We start from the raw sequence: 10,563 nt of genomic DNA on the forward strand, positions 1-10,563 counted from the left end.
TCCTGTTTTGTAAGTGGAAAAAGAATTTTATCATTTTTAGGAGCATCAAACTAGTACAAATTATTTCTAGATAGTTTTCAAGATTTTGGTTGCAGTTTTTACTGCTCTGAAAGGAGTGTCTGGTTGGAGCTCCGGAAATTAGTACTTAAGGTTATTGATCCGTTTTCTCTCTGCCTGTGGTGGAGAATGTGTGTCAGAAAAAAATTTATAACGACAATACTCATTTATCTTCAGACATACTCTTCTTTAAAAGCGAAACAAAATGAATAAAGAACACATTCATATTCAGATATCTATGTGCATTCACCACAGCTCCCCTATAGATCCCTCCTTCCTTTTTGTTTGATCCATTTTTCCCTCCCAGAAGGAGGGATGCCTCAACCTGCCTCAGCCCCGAAGTCCTGGCTCACTTCCCCAGCTGCCCCATATTGTCCCACAGGCCATTTGTTCTGGTCTCACGCGTTGCTCATCTTTCAGTCATGTCATGCATGCTGTTTGCTAATTGCATGGTGGCTAACTAATCTGGGTCTCCCACTCTTTTGGGGTGGGGGGGGCTACTTGTGCTCTGCTCACAGGCCTCTGCAACATCTCTGGCAGTGTAACTCTGGGTAAAGGGCTGAGTTGTGTTTCATCAGAAGCTTCGCTCTTTTGACTAATGCATTTTCTTTGCAGATCTATTTCTACAACTGTCCAATGCTGAAAACTGCTCTTGTCTTCATACTCATACACGTTTGCTGCATATAAATAAATAGTTGTAGAACAGAACCATGCATTGGTGCTCCCATTGCTTCCTCATCTGCAGATCACTGCAAGTTTTATGTATTTGAAGTCAGATTTGCTTAGTTTGACTGGCAGCATCATTCATGTGGTTTTGTGTGGCCTCTTCTAAGTGAAAGTGAGACACTAGAGCAAGTTCTACATTCTGAGGTAAGAATGCTCCTCTGTGCTTTGCCAGTACCTTTCTGCATCGGGGCACTGGCAGAAGCCAGTAGAAAGCAAACCCAGATAAAAGCATATTCAGTAGTTAAAAAATCTTCTCAGGTGTTAGCTTGGCTGCATTCACAGCCTTTTAACTTCAAATATAAGACAGAGAAGTCTCATACTTAATAGAGAATGAAAACCAAAAATAAACACAGCTGTATTCCATCATCTTTATTTGACCAAATTATTTGCAGTTGCAAATATCCTAAGCCTTTTATTATTAAACTTTGCTATTTTGGAGGCTGATAATTTTCCTTACATATCTTTCTGCTCAACAAAAACATAATAGAATTATTTGATCCTATATGCTATCAGGACAAAATAAAAACTTCTCCAACAATAATTCAAGATTGTTTTTCAGAGTTTTCAGGTTTCAAGATGTGAAAACAAATGCAAGTAAGTTATTTTAACACTGCTTTGGTTTTGTGGAATTTTTGTAAGTTACATATGAGCTTTACAGACTCCAGCAATCCTGACACAGATTAGGGTTTTTAAAGATCAGTCCTAGAGAATTTCTCTGTGACCACTGCACAAAGAGAAAGTATCCTTAAATAATCAGCTGTTATAATTTCATGTCAAAACTTCAGACAAGGTGAATTTGCTATGATTGCACTGCAGCAAGAACTACTGGAAGAGTCAGGCAGCAGCCTGGACTTCAAGAAATTAAATTTAAGCAGAGTGTCATACTCACATTTTCTTGCTCTAATCTAGGCCTGTTTGAAGTGATGACATCTGGAGAGAAAGGCCTTGACTTCTGATACTGAAGAAAAATTAGTGTCAGTGAAGTGCAGACTCAAGTGATAGGGCAGGCACAAGCTTCTTCAGAGAGGACAGAGCCAAGGAGTGCCTGAATTTGGGACAGGCTTCTCTATTTGTGGTTGTCTAGTAGTGTATTATGGCAGCTAAGGTCTGTGAAAGATGGAAGGAACATGGCCATGGACTTACTTTTCCTTTTGGTTAGTTTAGGAAAATAGCTGTGCATAAACCCGAAAGGTTCTATACATACGGACATGCCATTTCTGCTTAACCTCAGACTCCCACTGCCTGACTCTTAGTTAATTGTATCATGGTCTACTTGGATCATCTCTCTAGGCAGTGTCCATGGGCAGCACTTCTGGAACATAAATTATTTTTTTGTCCAGAAGGTACTGAAATATAAGTTTTGATCTAAAGTGATCTGGTCCAAATCCTACTTCTTCCAAATTCTGTGTGGTGGTGACCACAGGGCTTTGAATCATCTGGTTCTCCTAAGGAAAGCTGCCTCTGTGCCCAGTGAACCACAATGACCTCCTAATAAGCAATGCAGTAGAAAACTCAGTGTTGAACCGTACCATGCACACTGGCCTTTCAGGCTTAACACTATACCAGGCCATTTTTAAAAATAATGGACCGTGATTTTTAGAAAAAGAATTGGAATGCATGTACAGTGACAGTCATCTTCACAGGAAATATTACATCTCAGTTAAAAAAAAAAAAAATTAAAAAAAATTCTTTAAAGAGATCCTGTGCTTTAACCCTTCTTGTGCTTTAACTCCTTGTGAAAGCTTTAAGATTGCAGTGGAGTATCTGAAGTCTTTGGTGAGGTGTAATGAAATCTTTATGGTGAGGTAACTTTTTTCCCTAATAGCATGGTGGGAGAGAATCCATTACATTTTAAATCTGTCTTTGTCTCTGTGGAGACATTTATTTTAAAGTAACGTTTTAATCATGGCTTCAGCCTGCAGGGAAAAAAGAAGATACCCAGAACTGAATAATGCATGTCCAACTACCAAAGGGGATGCTCTATTAACTCTGATTTACATATGACTGATTGTTTAAATTTGTAATATCACCATTCAGATGGCATTTTGGAAAGGTGAAGACCTGGTTTAGGGCAACCATAATTCAAGGAGTAAATGAACATAGTTTAATAAACATTATTTGAATGCATACATTTTCAAAATAAGACTGACCCCACCACAATCACTTTTATAATAAATCAGCTTCCAAGGTCCTTTTTCTACCACTTGGGCTTAGAAATTATTTGCTTGGGTGTTCTTTACTGTGCCTATTTTTATGGATCCTTGGCAATTTTAGGGTCAGAAATAACAGAGTATATCAGCAGAGAGTGTGAATTTAACAAATGTCATTATAGGCGTCCATTTCTCATACCTTTTTTTTTTTTTTTTTTTTTGCAGAATCAAATAGTTCTGCTCAGTTCAGTTGGGCCACTTGTGTTCAGTTAATGGGTCTGTGAAGAGTGTTCCTAGATTTACTTTTCAGCAGTCTCTCCCGGATTTTCGGGGCTGTGTGCATAGGGGAAGACATTTTGCCATTCTGGCAGAGTTTGTTCATCAGTAGTGGGGTGTGCTGTAGCTGGGGAACTCCTGGTTAAAGGCTTCCCAACCCCTGGACTGGCACTGCCTTCAGTGAGAGCCCCTCAGCTCCAAGCCCTGACCTGCCCACTCCTGCCTTTGAGAGTAATTGTGCCATCCAGTGCCACTTGGGCTGGGCAGAGGCACTAACGGTGCCACAGACACACATAACCTAATATCTTATTCAGAATGCTTGCACAGTAATCTCAATGAGAATACTTTCAGGATTTTTTTTACGAGCTAGAAGCAGTGAACACTGTTATAAATGCTAGCATATAACACTCTGAGAGGAATAATTGCAGCACATAGTTACTTATGTTAATACTATCACATTATCTTGTGATAGCTGTGCAATTAAATGAGTCACCACTACGCCAAAACCTCATTTGTCTCCAAGCACTCCACAAATATGCTGCATTCACTGTCTGTGATTCGGTCTGATAGCTTTTTAGTCACTGCATTCTCTTTGTGTTTGGAAAACAACAGAGCTGTGGAGCCTTTGAAAAGATGGAGCATACTGTTTGAAATTTAGTAATAGAGGGATATTAATCTAATGAGTGGTTTTCCCCAAAATGTATTTAAGAAGATACTTTTCTGAGTGATATTTATATAGCAATGTCTGAACCTTAAAAGAGTGTTTTAAGAACAAAAACAATGTTGTGACACAACAGTCTGCTTCCTATTTACCCTCCACTCTGACTACAGCCTGTACTCCATATTCCACTGAAGCAAATCCCATTGGCACTGTTTTAATTTTTAGATATTCCCAATAATACATCCAGAACTTTTGAGCTGAGCAATACTGGAACACCCCAAAAGTGAGCTAATATTCCACTTGAAGAGTGGTCAGCTCTTGTTTTCTTGTAGGAAAAAGGACCTAGCAAACAAATAGGAAAAACCTCATTGATGTTTGGGAGAGAACATTTTAGACGGTAAATGTGATTTGTCCCTTTTGTGTAACAGTGTTGAAGATTTTTGCTGAAGAAATTATATCGTGAATGGGGAAGAAAACTGATAGAAAAGCATTCCTTTTCCATGCACAGAGTCTCTTCTGTTTCTTCTCCTTATTAAATTCTGCAGTCTGATTTTTGTACACTTGAAGACTCCTCTCTGGCCTGGAAACACAGCTACTTCTAGGTGGGTAGAAATTACTCAGCTTCCACCTAAATCATTGTGGAACTAGAACATTGCCTCAATGCAAGCAAAAGCTAAGCACAGGCACAACAGCTCCTCTCCTGGTTGCTGCAGCAGCTCAGAAAAGAACCGAGGAAAAACAAAGAGAAACAGAGTTAAGCAGTGCTTGAGAAAATGTTCCCTGTGGCCCCAGGACACCGTTCTGTTATGGTCAGATGTTGTTAAGGTTTAAGAAAACAGAAATCGGGAGGGGTACATTTATACCCCAGAGTTTAATTGTGACCTTTTGTATTTAGGCAATATCTTTTCCCAGTCCAGGCATTAAATATAGTACAGAGAGACACTCCTCAATGTGACATCAAGTATCGTTCTTCCCCTGAAGAAATAAATGTGAATGATGAAAGCAGGAATGTGGAAATAAAAGTGTTACTTCCACACTTATAATGCCAGCTAGCACTTGTTACCAAACTTGTGAAAATAACACGATTTACTGTAATAGTTTACACTTGGCTAGTGAGGTATAAAATATCTTTATCTTACAGCCATATAAACTATGGTTAAATTAGGCTGAAGAGACACACAGAGCAGTGCCCACAAATGGATTAGGAGTACAAAAGCATTACAAATACAAAAAGCAGAACATCCTGTTCAAAATATATGTTGAATGGAATGGAAATGAAAGGAATTAAACTAAAAAGAGGATGAAGAAGGTCACCTCTTGGGTAATTCTTAATCTGAAAGAGAAGTTGATTTAGACTGAGGTTATACCAACCTCTTACTTCCCTGCAGCATTTTGACTGATAGTAAAACAGGGACTCTAAATGTGAGAATGGTAAGAGATAATGTGATTTGTCTGATCACACAGATTTTCACTAAAACAACAAAAGCTTTGATCTAGGTACTATCAATGTATTTGTATCCTCTCACCTATCTAATTATTTACATTGAATACGAGAAATTTTCAAGGCTTGTTTTGCTTTATTTTCACATCAGAATTACTCAGAAATCTGAGGTGAGAGTACTCTCTATTCTTGTGTTTGAGGGAGATAGGGGTATCAAACTTTATTTTCCAGGGATAGGGATTAGTGGTTCAAAAATAAAAGGAACAAACCAAACAGCTGAAAGCAGCCTGAGCTGAAAAAACACCTCGACTGCTTTACACTTTTCCCATTTCCCTGATGTGATAAACCTTACGCTCTTAAAAGATCTGTCTTTTAAATGGAAAATCAAATGGAAAACCTCAGTGCTTTGGGTTTTTTTATACGTCATGAAATATTGAACAAAAAAGAGGTCATAAGCCATTTTGTTGACTTTATAGGTCTCGAGAGACTTTTTCAGCCTCTCTTTTTGTTTGCCGATGTACATCTGGAGTGAGAGACATGCAGAGACAAGATGGCAGGTGTAAGTTGCTCTTGGAGATGTAATACATTTTCCTCCACAGCATGCAAGACAAACACTTCCTTTCCTGCTTCCACCAGAAGGGTAAAAAAACCTTTGGGCCATTCTCTTGCCCCCAAAAACCAAATTATTTTTTTCCAGAAGTTCCAGCATGGCTGGGATTTCCTCCTGTAAATTGAAATATGGAGCTTCCTTTTGTTAAAAAAAAAAAAAAAAAAAAAAAAATTAGTTACTGCCACGGGAGGGAAAAAAAAAAAAGGTTTCACACACACTCCTAAAATAATTCTTAATGTTGTAATTGAACGTCTAGAGAAAGACTGAGCCATGGGAAAATGAATGCAAGTAAGACCTAGTGTGCACTAAAATTAAAAACGTCTATGTTTATAGCAACAGCATCCAAATTACTCAGGAAACGTGGCCACGGTGAGCTTGTGAGAGGCAGCGAAAAGTTATAATCCTTCATGACGTGAGGGCGGCTCACACCGCCCTGGCCAGCCCCAGCTCTTCCCAAATCGTGCCACCGGGTGCCGCTGCAGGAGAGAAAAAGGAAATGTTTTCCCGACCCTTGGCCAAGGACCAGAAACATTGATTTTCATGATTTCGCACCGACTCCTATCTGAAATAGTGTTTTCCTTCCTAGTACACATGCAGCCTTCTTGTATTAAACTTCTATATCATGAGTTATTAATTTTGCTGCTCTTGAAAGGTATTGGGGAGTGAAAATAATGTCGTAAAATCTGTGTGTGACTCACATTCAGCAGATGGGCAATGCAAGGGTTGATGGACTGAAATAATTTCATTTTGCTTAGAAAACCCCCAAGACTTCACTATGCAATTCTGTCACAGATAAATCTCTGTGGTCAGTTCTGATTTCACATTCTTTTAACTTGTTTTCAAAAGAAACCTCTCCAAGTCACAGCTGTTGGCACTGCTGATCCTCCTAAAATTTTTACATTTTTGCAAATATTCACCAAATAGTTTTCAGCTGAAATCCAGGAGGGGCGCCCACAAGTTCTAGCACAGCTGACCTACTCAGTAGTATTCAGGTCAGCTGGAGAGAAAGATTCACTCACTCTGTGCTGTCTTACCTGAGGTCTGTTTGATTCTCATTTCATTGACAAGTTGGTCAAATTCCCCAAGGAACAAAGCAGGATTCTGGCAGAAACTAACAATGCGCAGATGTAATTAGGAATTGTAATTAAAAAGAAATTCCTATGTTATGAGGATTTGCCTAGGAACCAAAAGGCGGTATCAAAGCATATGTCTCTGCTGTATACTATTAGACTACTATGTATTATTGAAATATGCAAATCATGGCTATTAAAGAGAAATTCAAAGAAGCAGCCAAAGGAGTAGAAAGTTTGCAGGTGGAGTGCCGATTGTTTAAAGATGCTGTACCAGAGACTAACAGCAAACATTTACTGCTTATCAAAAAAGACTTTAAAAGGACCACACGCACACAGAAAGCTGGCATGACAAAACAGAAATGTGAAAGTAGTTGTTAGAAGTAACAGTCAATCTTCAAAAAGTGGAAATTGTGTTGAAATGAGGAAAACAGAAAAGAACATAAACTCTTATGCATTTAATATGAAGCCTTTATAAAGTGGGCCAAAAATATTTTGAGGAATAACTTGTGATAAGCAGAAGAGTGAATAATAAAACTTGCTCTAAACACATCAGAAGTATGAATTGTGCCAGACAGTTTATAGGCATTCTATAATGTTTGGGCTATAAAAGAAGTACTTAAAGGAGATAAGCCCAGAGCTGAAATGCTAAATGAATTTTTCACATTAATGTACTCCACGGACAAGCTTAGACTGGTTTCAAGAGCAAAACCTTTTTTTGGGTCCAAGTCAAAGAAATTACCTCAATTTGAAGTGTCAGAGAAAAAATTTTACATTAGACAGAACCAAATGGTAACAAATCAAGTAGATTATATCAGGTTTTCAAAACACTTCTAAAGGAAGTCTGATACATGTGACAAATTATTAATACGATATAACACGACATATAGATTGGCCTCTTTTCCAAAGGAATGGAATGTGGCAAATGTGATGTTCATTTTGTTCTTAAATTCAGTGGTACCTCAGGAATCACAGCCCTATAAGCCTGATCTCCTGTTTCAAGCTGATATAGCTTTTTTAAAAGAAGGGTATAAGGCACAAATGATTAGAGTTCATTGAACAGTTCATCATGCAAGGGAATGAAAATGATTTGGATGACACGCTATGAATGATACATCATAGATGGATTTCCTAAACCTTTGAGCAAAGATCCTTCATTAAAGCAGGCTGAAGAAAGCAAGCATGAGATAAAGTAGGTTTTATCAGGTGTCCATATGCAATTGAAAGAAAATCTTCAGAAATCAGGATAGGGAATGAATTGGTAGCTTTCCATTTTCACAATGGCAGGGGTTCACTCGTAGATGTTCTCCAAGATTAGATGCTCACTCCCGGGCTACTTTATATGTTGAATGTTTTAGAAATTAAGTAAATAGTGAGGTCATTCAATCAGCAGATGATGCAAACCAAGAGCGACTTGTGATACAGGAGGTCCCCTCAAGACAGAGCAATTTGGCAATAAATGGTGGAAGAAATTCAGTGTTAAATACAGAATAATACCCATGGGGAGAAAAAAAGCCTCCTTATACTTATCCAAGGGCAGTTTTAAATAGGTTGTAACACCTACAGAAGGAGGTGTCTGAGTTCTCCAGGAGATACTGTATGCAAATATCAGATCATTATTCAGTAATGGCAAACAAACAAAACCCCAAAGTATCAGCAGATTAGCAGAAGGAAATGGTGAATAAAACAGAAATCAGGATGCAATTATAAGCATGATACAATTTGCAGGTCCAGAGTTATAAATCTGACCCATATTTTGAAGACTGTGCATTGTTCTAGTTGGGCTTATTTAAAAAAATATTGTAGAACTAAAAAATAGAGTAAGGATGGCAATAAGTGTGACCAAAGATAAGGTGTGGCTACCACAGAATATGGAACTTAATAGAGAAAGCATACTTTAACTTGGATGGGAAACATCTACTTAGGATATGAAATAACAGAGGTTATGAAATCATTAGTGGCATGGAAAAAAAAATGATTAGGGAGGGATTCTCCTCTTTCTGTCACAGTGTAAGAACTGGGCTTCATTAAATGCCTCTTGCAGATAATAGGTTCAAAATCAAAAGAAGGGAGTGGTTTCTTATTTTTAGTTGCCATGGAACAGTAGCTGCTGTCTCAGCAGCAACTCTTACTCTGCAGAGATTTGAAAAAGCCCACAGAGACAAAAGAACATTAGATAAAGAGCTTAACTGTACCTCAGTCAAGTATAAACAAACGTGGTTCTCAAGCATTTATGAGAGATAGACACTAGCTCAGGGAGCTCTGTTGTGAGAGGGAACTGAAATCTGTAGGCTTGAGGAAATGGTGTGTTGGGTTCATCTAAGAAAGAAGTCTATTGGTTGTCCTGTTCAGATGTACCCCTCTCATTTACAGTAGTCAAATCAGTAGTCAAAAGCTATGGTTATCCTAAGAAAACATGGAGAATTTTTTTCACTAATATCTTGACCATTGTTTCTGAACGGGATACATTCCAGCCAGGTTTTGTGATTTCTAAGTCAGTGGATGTGGCCTAAGGTTGCTTCAATACCCAACAGACAGAACAGCATGCCTTCTACATGCAAGAGGTACAAATAGGCCCTGCCACAGGATTTCTCCCATCCTGAGCTACAAGCCAGATGTGTGACTTACCAACTTCCAATGGTACTGTCTCCTTGCATAGGAGTCTCACGAGAGACAGGGGGCATTCAGGTCTCTTCAGCACTACAGTCCTGTTGTCTTTGCTACAGAGCTAACTCGAGTTAAAGTGATATGTCTGTGCATATTTTGTGCAGATGCTTTTGTTCAAGACAGCACAAAAGGAGTTAATGTAGATTACAGTTTAACTCTTCAGTGAAAATAGCTTCTACAACCTAAGTATCAGTGTCTTCCCAATGTGTATTTCCACATAGCATTTCCTCTTTTGCAGAGTAAACCTCTACTGTGGACAAAAGAAATACTAGGCACTATAAGGTACATGTTGCAATGCCCAATAAAGACAAGTGTGTGCACAATCAGTGCAGGTGACTATGAAGTTCTAGGCAATTCAGAAACCATTTTAGATACAGTAGTTCAGAACTGCATCCAAGCTAAGTCCTGGATTTCCTTATATTTTTACAGATTTTTAGCAATTTGTAAGGATTAGTAAATTATTGCTGAGACTTCTAGCTAATTAAGTACTTAGTTATGATAGCAGAGTAAGAGTGGGATGGTATATGAAATGGCTTACCTCTGACACAGAGGTCATCTGGTTTTGTTAACGACACAGTAAAGCCATAAACCTTATTACATATGAATCTATTAAACTGCAGTGTGTGTAGAATGGGAAATAGTGCAATATCATCAAAATCTCTGAAAAGACTTTTATAAGGTCATGATATGCTGACACCAAGCATTTTAATTTATGGTTAACATCATCTAATAATACATTTGATAGCTATAATGAGAATTTCAATGTAAAAATTATTTAACTGTGATATTTAACTTTAAAAATTATAAACCCCAAATGTATTGTGGCATATATTACCACCATAAATTAAAATTTATGTATACATTACAGAGTTACAGGAGAAAAAATGGGCATCTTTTGATTAATG

At 38.1% G+C, this 10,563-nt stretch overlaps 1 long non-coding RNA gene across 2 annotated transcripts; it reads left to right on the top strand.

The window, feature by feature from the left end:
• Positions 1-868: 868 nt before the first annotated feature.
• LOC136287492 (uncharacterized) lies at positions 869-5,963 on the top strand. Of its 2 annotated transcripts, XR_010720169.1 has the most exons (4): positions 869-927; positions 1,343-1,377; positions 4,299-4,472; positions 5,788-5,963. It is a non-coding gene; the product is annotated as an uncharacterized lncRNA (long non-coding RNA). The 2 variants fall into 2 exon arrangements; XR_010720168.1 differs by lacking the exon at positions 869-927 and having other exon boundaries at positions 1,257-1,377.
• The last annotated feature ends 4,600 nt before the right edge of the window (positions 5,964-10,563 follow it).

Source organism: Chamaea fasciata, unplaced genomic scaffold, assembly GCF_029207755.1.
Source record: "Chamaea fasciata isolate MVZ Bird 193981 ecotype frontalis unplaced genomic scaffold, bChaFas1.0.hap1 SCAF_1, whole genome shotgun sequence".
Classification (NCBI taxonomy): domain Eukaryota; kingdom Metazoa; phylum Chordata; class Aves; order Passeriformes; family Sylviidae; genus Chamaea; species Chamaea fasciata.